The sequence below is a fragment of the Triticum dicoccoides genome, chromosome 2A (genome assembly GCF_002162155.2).
Source record: "Triticum dicoccoides isolate Atlit2015 ecotype Zavitan chromosome 2A, WEW_v2.0, whole genome shotgun sequence".
Lineage (NCBI taxonomy): Eukaryota > Viridiplantae > Streptophyta > Magnoliopsida > Poales > Poaceae > Triticum > Triticum dicoccoides.
In genome coordinates this window covers 142,357,511-142,372,518 of record NC_041382.1, presented here as the reverse complement: position 1 = coordinate 142,372,518, position 15,008 = coordinate 142,357,511, and positions in this window count along the sequence as shown.

The following is a 15,008-nucleotide window of genomic DNA, read 5'->3' as shown; positions in this document are numbered from 1 at the left end:
GACGACCCCGTGGAGGGCTGGATGAACAGTAGATGGTGGAGGGCTGGATGAACGGTAGCCCGTGGAGGGGTGGTTGAACGGGGGCCCGTGTGGAGAGGGCTTGTTGAACAGTAGCCAGTGGAGTAGCGCGCGGTGGAGGCTGGATGAACAGGAGCCCGTGGATGAACAGTCGCAGGTGGAGGCTGGAGGAGGTCGATGGTGGATGAACAATAGCCCGTGGAGGCTGGAGGGGGTCGACGGTGGAGATGAGCAGTATCCCGTGGAGTCCCATTTTGCGGTACGCCACACCCCTCCCAATGAACAGGACCCCCGTTTCGACCGTACCACTCCAACACAAGACCATTTCCTCCGTTTTGCGGTACGCCACACCCGTCCCAATCAACAGGACCCCGTTTCGACCGTAGGAGGTCCGTTTCCTCCATTTTGCGGTACGCCAGACCCCTCCCGATGAACAGGATTCTGTTTCGAACGTGGCTGGTCGAACACAAGGCCGTTTCCTCCGTTGTGCGGTACGCCAGGCCTCGTTTCCATTGGCTGTTCCATCCAAGCCCTCCCAATGAACACGATGACACATTCCGTTCCGACCCAGCCGGTTGGCTCCCCATGAACACGACGATGACGCTATTTCTCCGTTCTGACGTAGCCATGTACACGAGCCCTGGCCATACGTATGCGCGAGTAGGCGTTCGAGTGGCCGTATTTTCTTTCTTGCACACTAGCCATTGTACGTACGTGTACATGCTACGCGCGCGCCTCTACTATGGCACGTGCGCGCCTCAACATGGTCCAGTATGTACGTACACGTTCGCGACCAGAATGACAACGCTACGTACGCTTCGACCAGGTGGGTCCTGACTGTCAGGCACTTCCTTGCATGCGAAGATGTAGCTGGTGGGTCACATCACTCAGGGGGACGAATTGTTTTTTTGCTCAAACGCACTTCCTTGCATGCGAAGATGTAGCTGGTGGGTCCCAGCAGTCAAGGGGGAAACGTTTTTTTCACGAAATACGGTGGCCCGTTCGATGGGTCCCCGCTGTCAGGTGGAGGAATAATTATTTTGCATGTAATAAGGAGGCACTTCCTTGCGGCTGCCATGGACCTAGCTGTCAGCCTCTCCACATACAGTACTCTTCCGATGGAAGTCGGTCGTTGACCACATTGACCACGCTGCGCCGAGAGCACCACAGCGGTGGACGACGGCGAGGACTTGGAAGGGGACGATGTGGAGCCAGGGAAGACGCGATAGTGGATACCCACGCGGAGAGGAGTACGAGGGTTCACTGGTTCAGCTGAGATATGAGGCTGCCGCCGCCGTAGAATAACAGGGGGTGTGGGTGAGTGGAGGGATGGCCTGGCCAACGGTGGGAGTAGTAGGGAGCGGTGAGGCCTCCGCGATAGCACAGCCGGCCACGGGAGGCAGGAGCAGGCGGCACAACCGGCGCTGCTTTGGGCGGCTGGAGCAAGAAGACCAGAGGTTGAAGAAGGACGACGACCGTTGGATGGGCATCGTATGGTTACTGCAGCTAGAATCATTTATATTGACTAAGTTGACAAAGCCCTTGGTACGCGTCAACTTAGTAGGCCCACAGGTCAGCTTCCGAAACGGTGCGCCCCAAATGTCAGGGGGAGGAATCATTTTTTGGGCGGGTGAAGCTAGAATATCCAAGATTTAAGAAGAAGCACAACATCCGTTGGATGGACATCCAACGGCCACTGCTGCTAGAACCGTGTGTTGACTATAAGTTGACAAAGCCTTGCATACGCGTCAACTCTTTTTTTTGAGGGGACGCGTCAACTTAGTAAGGCCACAAGTGTGTGGCAGAGAACTTATAGCCCATTTGAGATTTGTAAGAATATGCAGCCAATTTTTGAATTCTAATGGAATTTACTACAACCCACTTACAGTTTGTTAAAAGTACAGCCCATTTCAACCAACCGTTCAAAACATAATTCAATAAAATTTCCTACATTTTGTTGGGATCCAAAATATTTTTATCCCGAAATATCTAGTCAGATTAAATTCAATTTCAATATAAATTTATATTACTTAAAAATCCAAGGAAACATTGCGCTCGCAACAATTAATGAAATTAAAATTTTCAATATCAAAAAGTTATATTTTATAAATTAATTACGTGTTTGGTGCATTTTTTATAGTTACTGCCCAGTTTTTATAATTACATCCCATTTATTATTTCTTAAAGCCCATTTACTTGTTAATCCTTATGCATCCCTCCTAGGAAATATTTGCAGCCCAGCAGGGCGGAGAATAACAACTTGACCTTGCCTGGGTATTCCTAAAAAAAGTATAGCTGGGCTAGCCATTTTTAGCTTGAAAAAAAATTAATATCTGGGTTGGATATCTGGCCTAGGCTAGACGGACCACAGCCTGCCCAGTTAATACCTGCAGCGATGTTTTTGTTGTTGTTCAAAGGAGAAAAAATAATATATAGGCTAAACATTGCTCAAGAAAAACTCTGCAGTGCTCACGCCTCAAAAACACAAATACTGCTCAAGCTGCTTGGTCCCAGCTGTCGGCCGCTTCTTGTGCAATTCTCTCGTTTATTGACTACATAGGTTGACAATGCTGTGGGACCGTGATGTCAGGAAACCAGGAGGAAGCAAAAAAAATTATAGTTTTATATACTAATAAGGAGGGACTTGCGTACATGCGGCTATGGCCCTGGTGGGTCCCCACTGTCATCCTCTCCAAGTAAAGTCATCTCATCATCCTCATGTCTGTTGATCATGTTGACAACGCGAGACGGCGACGCCATGCCGAGCGCAACAACTCAAAGGACGACGGAGAGGGCTTCGCGGGCCCTACGGATGGTCTGGTACAGTGCCCGCTGCTCATTCGGGAAGCTAGGATCATAGGGCCACATGTCCGCGACGGCATTGTCGTCCGCTTGTTCACCGGTGCTCGTTGAGGAGATGCAGGTTGCAGCACAGGTCCTCCTATGCTGGTAACTCTTCCGCCATTAGGGTGTCGAAGTGCGGCCGCACCTGCTCTATGGTGAACATGGCATGAACCGGCTTGGACAGTGGCGCCGGCTCCTGGTCGGAAGCTACGTCCATCATCTGATTGTCGTTGCTCAGCTCGGCGAGCTAGCTGGCGAGCCAGCATGTCCGGTTGCTGGACTGACCCGTTGCCAAGCACGAGTCTGACTGCCCTGGCCCACCCAGACTGCCTTCCTCGCCTGCGCGTGCTTTCCGCCCAAAACGGTCAGCACCGCCCGCCCCGCTTCCCGATGTAGGCGATTGCTCCGCCTTTAAACGACACAAGTGCCATCTGTCAGTCCTTCTGCCGCCCACATTAATGATACGCGGTTCCCGAGGCAGCTAATCCGGCGCCACACGTCCGTCCCTCCGTCGCCCACCATTGCTATATAAACTGCTGCGCCGACCATAGCTGCAGTCATCCGCATCCGTTCCCTTTCTCCTGTCCACACCACTACTGCCCACCATGGCTTCCTCACGCTCTTCGGGATGGGCGGACGACAGACCACAAGGAGATGGCAGCCATTGCTGCCGACTGGCTGGCCGGCAGGCAGCAGGAGGACGACGACGTCCCAATGGAGAACATGGTAGTCGATGATTCGGTGCCAACCCCCTCCTCCGCGCCATCCTCGCCGGTGCATTGCACCATGACCATCAGCGAGGCACGTGCCCAATATATGGACACGGTGAGGCAGAAGCGTGAGGAGCAGTTCCGGGAGGCGTAGGCCGACGCCGCCTACAACCACCATCTCCTCCAGGAGCACCTACAGGTGGAGGAGCAGATCGCCGTGGAGTGGACGGAGCAGGAGGCACTGCTCGACTCGTACCGCTCCGCCCGCGAGGGCCGCCTCAAGCGCTGACGGTACCGCATGCGGGTGGTGGAGGCTGCGGCTGCCTACAAAGAGGGTGATGAAGCGGGCGAGACACTGTTTGGCGAGACCGAGGACGAGGCAGAGGACAATGCTGGCTCGGACGAGTTCCCGCTCTGCTGGCGTCGACGAGGCCTTGCTCTGCCGGGGCCCCGCTGCACCAACAACGAGGTAGAGGACACCGCCGGCTCCACCGAGGCCCCACCCTGCCGGCAACAAGGGGGAGGATTTCCCCCGCTCCGTCAAGACACCACCCGCCGGCTACGAGACAGAGGACATCGCCGGCTCCGCCGAGGCCCCGCCCCGCTGCCAACAAGGCTGCACCACACAGAAAACGAGGAAGAGTAGAACACGGTAGGTCGCCGCCGCTCGGGTCCAAGTAAGGCCGCCGCTGCTACCCTTCGGTTGTTGGCACTGAGCTGTACATCATGGAGCAATTCTATGATTACAGCATGATTGAAGAGCGCTCCGTGGTTGAGCAAGCTCATGAGATACAGTCATTTTCTAGAGAACTTGAGCCCAGATGCAGGTCGGTAGCTTCGGTTAATTAATTATACCTCCAGCGCACCCCTTTTTAGTTGAAGAATGTATGAAATGTAATGAAATCCGGCATGTTTATATGAAATCCGACTGTGTATTGATTAGTTCGAATTCTTGTATCACTTGCATTGGATGAACATGCAAAACAATACGTACTAGCATTATTCCTAGGGAGATCACCTTGTTTGCAGCAGTTTCACATGTACTCCGTCCGGTCCTTTCTAGTCTGCATACAAGTTTTGTCTGCAGTCAAAATATCTCTACTTTTACCAATCTTATAGAAAAAAGTATGCACTTTCACAATGTGCGAAGTAAAAAGGAACAGAAGGAGTACAAAGAGTTTGAGAAGCTTTTTAGCGTTCCTGTACATTGCAATCAAACACACAAGCCTGGCAATTCATAGAGAACATTCAAAACAATCGATGATTATGCATCTCGGCGACTCACATGTCAGAGCCAATATTTACTTCATAACTAAAGAATAAAGAAAAAATGGATCGACGCTGCTGACAGCAAAGGGTGTCCCATTCGAAAATATCAAACGCATGTATTCTTGCTAAAATCAATGAGCAAAATTTGACAAGGTTGTCCCATTCCAAAATATCAAATGCCTACGATTGTGGAATGGGCGGGATTTGCCATCAGTTCGACATTGACATGGCACCTCGTGCTAAATAAACCAGCTGTTCTTCTTGTGCAGTTCCACCAAAATCAACCAAATTCGCTCGGCACCTCCTTTCTTGTGGTGGAAATGAATGATTTGATGTATTCATGAACATTTTGTGCAGTTCCCATTGAAATCAAGCTGAGCACATCTGTTTGCACAAATACAAAAAAAGTGATTAGTACAAAGCAAACTGTACTATGAATTGACAGTTTAAACAAGCACCTACTTGGTCCATGTAGAGCACACTTTTAGAAAAATGGAACTCACCGGAAAGAATCCAAGAACAACATTGTACTCGCGCATCACAACAAGAAAATTGAGATTTGTCAGTCCTTCTGAGCTGAAGTTAGTTTGGTCTTGTGGGGGGTAATGTAACCATCCTTCAACTGCTCCTTCTAATGAGAAGATAGATAGGGCTTTTTCGTCCTGGCATAATCGGAACTAGTCACTTCACGTACTCCATATTCTTCTTCAGAGGAGGATGATCCTGTTGTGCAAAGACAAGAGGACAACTAAATGCTAGCATCCCTGTTTGCTCGAAAAAAAGGAAAGGAAATATTTAAAACAACACAGATGAAGCACTTCTGAAGGACAATACCACTTTTTGATGACAGTATCTAAACAGTAGCACAACACCAATAGAGATGACAAAGCTCAATCATATGGATGAAATCAGTGGGCGAGTACCAAGCTTTGTCAGGAGGCTTATTGTGTAGAGCATACAGATCAAGCACTTCTCCGGAACCATCTATTGCTATCTACTGTGGTGGCCATGCTTACTATATACTCCTTGATTAGTTTAATATTTCCAACATCTTCTTGTGCAGTTCCACTAAAATATATGGTATCTTCAAAGAAGATCCCTGTTTGCACAAGTAGTGATAATTACGTATTACATTAAGAGTGGCATCAAATCAGTGGCAAAACAATTGCTCGTTCCAGCCATAGCAATAAATTAAGATGCAAAACTATATCATTACTTGTGTCATCACAGTGCCAGTGCTTCATTACAGCACCGGGAGTTGATTTTTGTTTTTCTTCCGCTTGTTCTTCCCCTTCATCACTTGGTTCAATAACAGACATGCTTCGCCTTTAATGTAAGATTTGGCATGTCAATTAGGTTGCACAAGTATAGCACTAAACAATGACATTAATTTTCTGATGAAAGTGGCAAAATACATGCCAACAGTTGTGAAATATCCTTATCTTACCTCAATGGGATATTACGGTGCATATGCAGATTGGAAGTCTTGTCTCCATTTGTGCAGTTCACTAAAATCAAGCAACATTACCGTACAAGTAGCACAACATATGAAAGCACACTGCAGAATCATGTGAAAGAAGGCTAATACTGACCTCTCATGACGCGAAATTCAAACAACTCACAAGAAGAAGATCTGAACCAAATTTGCCAACACGGATAGGAAGTAAGATCTCCTCTTGTGCAGTTCCACTAAGATCAAGCAATCAAGCAACATTGTCGGTGTGACATTTTGGTTGAACTGCACAAAACAAGTGTTTTGTGCAGTGCAACAAAAGGTCACAATGGCAACGAGGTGAAGTAGATAACCCTGTTTACACATAGGTGCAGAGGAAATAACTAGTGGTCAATAACGATGGATGACATAGAAGCCAACAAAAAGAAGCATCTACCTTATCTAAATGGGAAAGAAAGCAAGCCAGTAGCATTTCTCAAATGGTGGCATTGATTAATATTAACAAAGAGATTATATTAACAATAAAATTCGTTAAACATGTAATTTGCTTTTAACTATGGCATTGCATCAATTTTCCACCGGCATTATTAGAGGGTGTTTGTTTATAGTGACATTTTGGTGGAGGGACTAAAAAAACTCCGTGTCAGTCCCATCTAAACCAAGTAGGAGGGACTTTTAGGGACTAAAAATGGGCATTTGGGACTAAAGAAAGAAGACCCCGAGGGAGAGTCATTCCCTATGTGAGCACAACAAATCTAGTCCTGCTCAAACTCTACAGCCTTGTCCCCCAAAACAAAAGATCTGTTTGTTACATATGTGCGTACTGCATTTGTCATTGTTTTCCCTTTTCGACCAATGTAGGTGCTGGATAGCCAGTCTGTACTAGTACTTTCCCCCTTCCTTTCCTCTTTGAACCACGTCCTAGATTTATGCTATACAACTTTCCCCCATTCCTTTCCTTTGAACCACATCTTAGCTTCATGCGATACAACTTTCCCCACTACTTTCCCCCTTCATTTCCTTTTTGAACCACGTCCTGGATTCATGCTATACAACTTTTCAACTACTTCCCCCATTCCTTTCCTCTTTGAACCACATCCTAGATTCATGGTATACAACTTTCCCCACTACTTTCCTGTTTGATCCAACACCTAGATTCGAGTGCAGAAGCGAAAAAAGCCCACATGCAGCTAGAGCAATGCATGTGGAATAAGTAAATTATGCCTTAAGGTTCTTGGGATGTGGTTCAGTGGGCGACCGGAGGCCGTTCGGCCCACACTATGTACACCGGTGAAGAAGAAGGGGTCGAAGGCCCTCCCACGCCGCCGCTGGGTGAAAGTGAACAGCTGCACCGATAGTGGATTCCCTCCCTCGCCGACGGCGACAGTGTTAAGCCTCCTTCCCTTCCCGGCGGACGGATCCTGCCGGCTCTTTGACCAGCAGTGAGGGGAGAGAGAGAGCCAATGAAGTCTTGTTTAGATCTGGAGAGGGTGATAGAGTGTGAAAAGAGCAGCAGACCAGCAGTGAGGGGAGAGAGAGAGGCCAACGAAGTCTTGTTTAGATCTGGAGAGGGTGAGAGAGTGTGAAGAGAGCAACTACAAGCGCTGAGGCTCCAGCATGTATATATATACTGGAGAGAGTGTGAAGAGTGCAAACCCTAGAAAACAAGCGCCGAGGCTGCAGCTGATCGTATAGCTCCGTATCCATCCATTTTGAGCAGTCAAAGAATCCTCCTGGCACGAATTATGCTCAAGTGTAGTTATCGAACCTGAGACCTCAAGTTTGATGAGCGAACAGGCTAACCAGCTACACAACCCTCCCATTATGTTCAACGAGAGGAAACTAAACTTTTATACATTCCTGCATTCGTGTGACAAGCATGCCGTGTTTTTTTGTGAGGGAGTCATTGGGATTTAAATCATAATCGTGTGATGTGGCTCTGGTGGTAAGACTATCCATAGTGGTGCAGAAATAATGCAGCCTTAGTCACCTTACCTCGCTCCACGTAGTACGTTGGGTCCCACAAGTCAGAGGGTGAAACAAACAAATTAATAAGAAAAATTAAAAGCGCCAACGGTGTATCTTACCTCACACATCTCGCTACTACTCGGGAACACTGTCCAATTGATCCCTTTATTCGCTCACGTACTATTTTAAGTGAATCATTATTATAACATGCACACAATTTTGGGCACTTGTATTCGACCTAAGTCAGTGTGCCACCGTATCTCGTATGACTCCCTCCTTCTAGGTGTAATAAGTCACATTAGAAGGTGCAGCGGAACCAAGGTGCAAGCAGATTGGAGGAGAAGGAGAAACTTGACCGGTCATTCGTCCAACCAAAGCCCTGATTTCTGTCTCTAAATGCAACAATTAAGGATGAGGCTTGCCTGCTCCCGTGGCCTACTCCCATCTGTGCTCCCACATCACTCATTTTTAATCTAACGGCTGCTTCCCGCTTTCCTCCCCCTGTCCCTTTTTTATAGGAAAGAAAAACAAATAATTCCTGTATTTCCCTATCCCTTCCATACACAAGTCTGGACTCTAACAAATCATACGGAACCCGTGCAATCCCGGTGGCGAAGTAAGGATACAACTCGGCGGTGAAGTGAACAGTCAAAATACAGGGCATTCGTTGGGCTCATCCCGCCGCTACGGCAACGGCGGCGGCCACCAGGGAATGCTTGTTCTCGACCAGGGCCTTCGGCATGAGCAGGAGCTGCAGCCCAACGTCGTACGGTTAGGGCATTGCCCCCATAATGTCCGCCTCGCCGCCGACGTCGCTGAGAACGGGCATCGCCTGCTGCTCATCAACATGATATTTAACCAATTCTGCACCACCACAAGGCGTCGTGGGTGTTCGTCAACTCCTTCGAGCCATAGCATGACATGGTTGATATGCTCCCGGGCGTCGCACTGCCGCTCATCCCCGTGGGTCTGCTCGTCAAGCTCGAGAAGGAGGCCGCCACCCGTGGTAGCATGATGAAGGCGGCGGATGACTATGTCGTATGGCTAGATGCTCAGGAGCTGCGCTCCATGGTTTAGGCATTGCTCGAAAGTGTCAATGTGCTGCATGCGGAGGATCTGGCCGAGATGGCGCACTGGCTCGCGTCAATTGGCCGCCCTTGCCTGTTGGTAGTGCACTGGTGCCGCCGGACATTAGCACGTATGCTACTTCGTCGGGCGTGGCATGCTGGTGTTGTGGAGACCAAGGGACCTTGTGCTTGCGCCTGTCGAGCGCAGCCATAGAGCAACCGCAACGTTGCGTGCACCGGTGGTGATGCAACAGCTTGTTGAGACTATGGTCCTGTCGAGCGCGGCCATAGAGCACCGTCGCTTTCACTGGCGGTGGTGCAACAGCTTGCCGAGACTATGGTGAACTCTTCTGGTTGTGCCAAGTTGGGAGATCTGCATGCATGCACGGGCTCCGTCCTATATACATGCGGGAAAGACATGGAAATACAGGACTGTTTGCATTTTTTGTTATGGAGAAAAGGGTATGGGGGAGGAAAGGCCGCTGGATGGAAAATTAGTAGTCGGGAGCACCGATGGGAGCACGGGTCGGGAGCAGGCAAGCCTTGTCTCCAAACAACTAAGAGATGTCGTTTTAGCTACCATGCAGGGCCACGTATTAACTCGCATGCAAGCCGACTTTGATTTCTTGACTGATCAACACGTAGTTGCGCTCCATGCATTGAGTTTCCGGGGGAGATAACAAGGCAGAGTAAGGAGCGTCTGGTTACATTGCTTAGGCTTGTCATAGTTGTGAGTAACTTGGACTAGTAACATGCATATGTTACTAGTCTATGTTACTACTACGCGAATTTTGCCATCGGAAGCGAGGCGATCTGGCTCTCCTGAGCTAGCAAGGTTTTTCTAGCCCACCCAAGCTAGCTGGCCCACAAAAGCTAACATATTTTAACATTTCCAAACGCCTAACCTTGCCCGGCTATGCTATAAGCTGTTCTTGCTAAGGATCCAAATGCTGCCTAAGTAACAACGCTCGCTAGCAACGAGGCTAGGAGGGGATTGAGATGCGAAGTTAATGGATGACGCCTAAACATTTTGGGAATATCTGATTTCCGTAAGATGACTTAACACCTAGACGGAGGGAGTACTACTCCTCAGTCCAGGTTTGATGGAATATTCGTCACCTCTTCGCTTCTTGTACATACTCCATCTGTATCTCACTTCCTGTGGCTTCGCACTCGCACGATTTTCCTATTCTATGAACCTGTGTGTGTGTGTGTGTGTGTGTGTGTTTAACAGCATGTGTGTGCTAGAGACAGCGACAGATCGACCTACTCCTACAGAGAGATGGTGTGTAGTGTATGATTTTAGCCGCGAGAGTCGGTGCATCCTCTCGTTTCCGGGCGTCCGGTAGGGATAGGCGGACAGCTGCCACGCCCACTCCTGACCAGCCTGGCCCACCCAAAGCCCCTCCATCGCCTTCCCGTGCTTCCCACCCGAAATGGTCAGCGCCGCTTCACAGAACGGTGCCGCCTTCATGCCCAGGCAGAGTGGACGCGACCTCTCACTGGCGCTTGCATTGAAGGGAGAAGCGGATTCAAGAGTGATTGTTGCTTCGTCCGTCCAACTTACTGTTGGGTCTATGTGATTTGACAGCTCATTGGTCATTATTACTGAGGTGGTAGGACTGTTGGATGTCCCACGCTTTCGGCGAAAGGAGGTACTTCTAGATTACAATTTTCTCCATTCTTACGGCGGAGGAGTGCAAGAGTAGTGAAAACACGCAGGCTCAGTGATTACATGGCCCACCTCACACTATCACCATATTTTCTGGACACGGTGCGACACCTAACTCTTTACATAGTACTCCCTCCGTTCCTAAATATAAGTCTATGTAGAGATTCCACTAGGTGGACTACATATGGAACAAAATGAATGAATCTACACTTAAAATGCATCTATATACATCCGTATGTGGTTCATGGTGAAATCTCTACACAGACTTATATTTAGGAACGGATGAAGTACTAGTATAGTACGTACTATAATTTATCAGCAAGATAGTGCAATGCTATGAAGCTTCCAACTTCTGTTACATGTATCTTGCGTCCAAGGTTGCCCGTTGCAACATTTCATCAAATACAAAGGAGACTAGCATGCATGCTATTGCATCTCAATGATTGACAGATCATAGCAAAAATGTACTCCCTCCATTCCAAAATAAGTGTCTCAACTTTATGCAGGGGTGTTTGTTTCCAGGGACTTTTCAGTGTAGGGACTAGAAAAGTCCCTCTTAGAGACTTTTTAACCAAACAGGAGGGACTACTAGGGACTAAAACTTGCTTTCTGGGACTTAATGAAGAATACTCTCAAGGAGAATCTTTTTTGGGACTTTTCCAACAATGCCCCTCCCTACACCCATTGCCCTGCCCCCCCATGGTGTTGTTTGGTTGTTATTTTTCTATATACTAGGGGTAACACGGTCATTCAATAACCTTTAGGGAGGGACTAGGGACTTTTTAGTCCCTGAAAACAAACAGGGAGGGACTTTTTAAGGAGTAGGGACTAGAAAAAGTCCTAGGACTTATGAACCAAACAGGGCCTCAATATGGACTACATACGGAGCAAAATGAGTGAATCTACACTCTAAAACACGTCTATATACATCAGTGTTTGGAGTATGTACTAGTAGTTCATATTGAAACCTACTAAAGGACATATATATATTCCAAACAATATAATAATATCTCTAACCAAGGTAGTAGGGACGAGGAGTAAACGGAGGGAATAGTAAAATTTTCTCCTCGTCCTACGAGCCACCACGCATGGGCGAGGGAGTGGGCGTAAGGTGTACAATACTACTACTAGTAAGCAAGCTTCACCTCATCCCGCGAGCCACCATGCTCGTGGGCGGGGGAGACGGCGTACTAAGCAAGCTTCTCCTCGTTCTGCGAGTTGAAGGGACACATCAAAAGTACTCCAATGTATAGAGCCTTTCCTCTAAGGTAGGCCCCACATGGTTTGCCTCTTTTTTAACATAACGCGTCAAGTCACAATTTGTTTGTTCACCCATGGTAGACGATCCTCCCTCCATCTAGTGGACAACCAGTACACATGTCAAATTACCACGTGGGCTGCCTTTTTGTACCAGTTATATCATCTCATCCAATTTAGATAGTCATCATATTTTGAATTATGTCATTCTTTCCGTGAATTATATCATGCCATCATGTTTCCATCGACGGCATGTTTATGATTTATGGCATGCCAACCACTTTAATAGACACATCGTATAGTTATATCATGTCATCCTGTTTACATAGTCATCATATTTTGAAGTATGTCATTCTATCCTGTTTAGTTAGCCATCATACATGTGAAATTCTGTCATGCTATCCTGTTTAATTAGCCATCATATATGTGAAATTATGTCCTTCTATTCTGTTTGGTTAGACCACATAAATGTGAATTATTTCATGCCATTTTTTCTACCCTACTATCCATTGCACATGTCTGTCTATACATTCAATTACTTTTCTTGTTTATCAGCCATTTCAATTGGAGGGGGTGATGGCAGTATCCATGGGAGTAAAAACACGGTCTTCAGAAAATATCGTGCTACCTGTCGATGGAGATAGAACCACGGTTGTACTTGCCCAAGAACCAGCCCCACCACACATAACCCAGACTCACGCAGATTGTACCCCTACCCAGTTGGATAGAGAACCAGCTACACCCCTTCTAACCCCAACCCCAGCAGATAGTAACCCAGATCCCATTGACACAACACCGTCTCCACCATAGAGCACCCAAACACGAGCAGTTAGTAAGGCAACTGCGGTTCCAAAAGCACGAGGACCACCACTCCGAACCCCAAGTCAATGCTTAAAGCAGAAGAAGAATTGTTCTCAGGTCAGGTTCCGTAGCTATGGTTCATACTAGTTTGCTCTTGCATCACTGTATTTACTCATACCAACTAATTTCAAATTTGAAGGATGCAATTGAAACTCCAATGGCACAACATGTATGTTTTAAACCGGTTTATTTAACGTGTTTGTTGTTGTAACTTGCTCTATGTTGATTTCAGTTTCAATTGAATAAACAGTTATGTTCTCATGCCATGCACATTACAAGTGTTGTTATTACTGTGTAGTTTCCTACAGTTATATTCTGTCTATGCTGCTTTATCTTAAATAGATATGATTAGAACTGTACCTATCTTGGTTTGGCAACATAAACTAGAATGATATAGACCATACAGTTACCATTCTACTTAGATATATGTTTGTTTCATGCTATTATCCTGTCCACCTTACTACTGAACTGGTTTACCAAAATGATTTTCATATACTACATTGTAAACCTGTGATATGTTTGTTTGTTTCTCTTTTAGAACACGGATAAAATATTGGAGAAGAGTACGCCCTTATGGAATGGTAAAGGAAGTAATGCAGATAAGGTTCAAGATAGTGAGGCATCCTTGTTGGTCTCCAAGAAAGCTGATAAAAACTATATTGAAGACACTAAGACAACCCCAAAGTCCTGTCTTGATGTAGTGTTCGAGTTACTGACTACTACTGCTGGCACCAGCTCTTTGAACTTGCTGCCTGAATCAATTCAGCTTCTTGAGTCTCAACTTCAAGTTGAAAGACATCGATCAGATGTTATGCGATAGGAAGCCGAAGGACTGAGGAAGTTCCTGCAGAATTCCGATGCATACTTTCTGGTGCAATAGCAAGTGCTGGAGGATTTAAGCACCAAACAAGAGAAATTTAATAAGCTTGCTAAGCATCTTGCCATCATTATGGGTACCCAGGATATTGTTTCTTGAGCTCTTCTGAAGTGGTTTCAGTTCTGGACTTGTTTTTCTATGGCGTTTATATGCTGTTTTGTTCCCTATATTTGCACTGCTGGCGAACTTTGATGCCCAGTGGATGTAATATGTGTAATAGCCGTGATAGCCTAGCGTAAGTTGCTTGCTAATTTATTTCCTTATTGTCTTGTTTATTTGTTTTCTTGTAGTTAGTGCAGTTCTTTTTCCGCGGTTTGCTAGTGTCCGCAATAACCTATTTTTTAAAACTAGGCCACAATAACCATGGGCTACATATTTACTGTAGTTAACATGGGCCTCCTACGGGCTATAGAAACAATGATCCTTCTACGGGGTGTAGAAACAATGGGCCTTATACGGGCCATAGACACAATTGGCCTTCTACGGGCCGTATCATCAATGGGCCTTCTCCGGGCCATATGATCGGTTGGCCAAACATGGGCCAATAACAGACCACACTATGGCTGTAAATGGGCTAGAGTTGAAATCATCCGTTCATGGGCTGACCATAACGAGCCGTCGTTAATCGGCCGTATTGGATGACGCTATGAAAACGACCCAACATATTAATGGGCCACAAACGGGCCGACTGTAACCACGGGCTGAATTTGGCCCACAAGCAGAAAATGACAGCAACTGGTTGTAAGTAAACGGATGCTGGAAATGAGCCCAAGAATAAATGGGCCCGGAGAAGGCCGAAAGATAACATGGGCTGGAAACGAACCAACGGAATAATGGGCCGTTAATGGGTATAAAGTGATACACTGTTCATTATGGGCCAGTTTCACCACGTGTCGTTAATGGGTATAAAGTGATACATTATTCATTATGGGCCAGCTTTACCATGGGCCATTAATGGGCCGAGAGTTACTAAGGGCCTCATATGGGCCAAAAGACGTCATGGGCCATACAT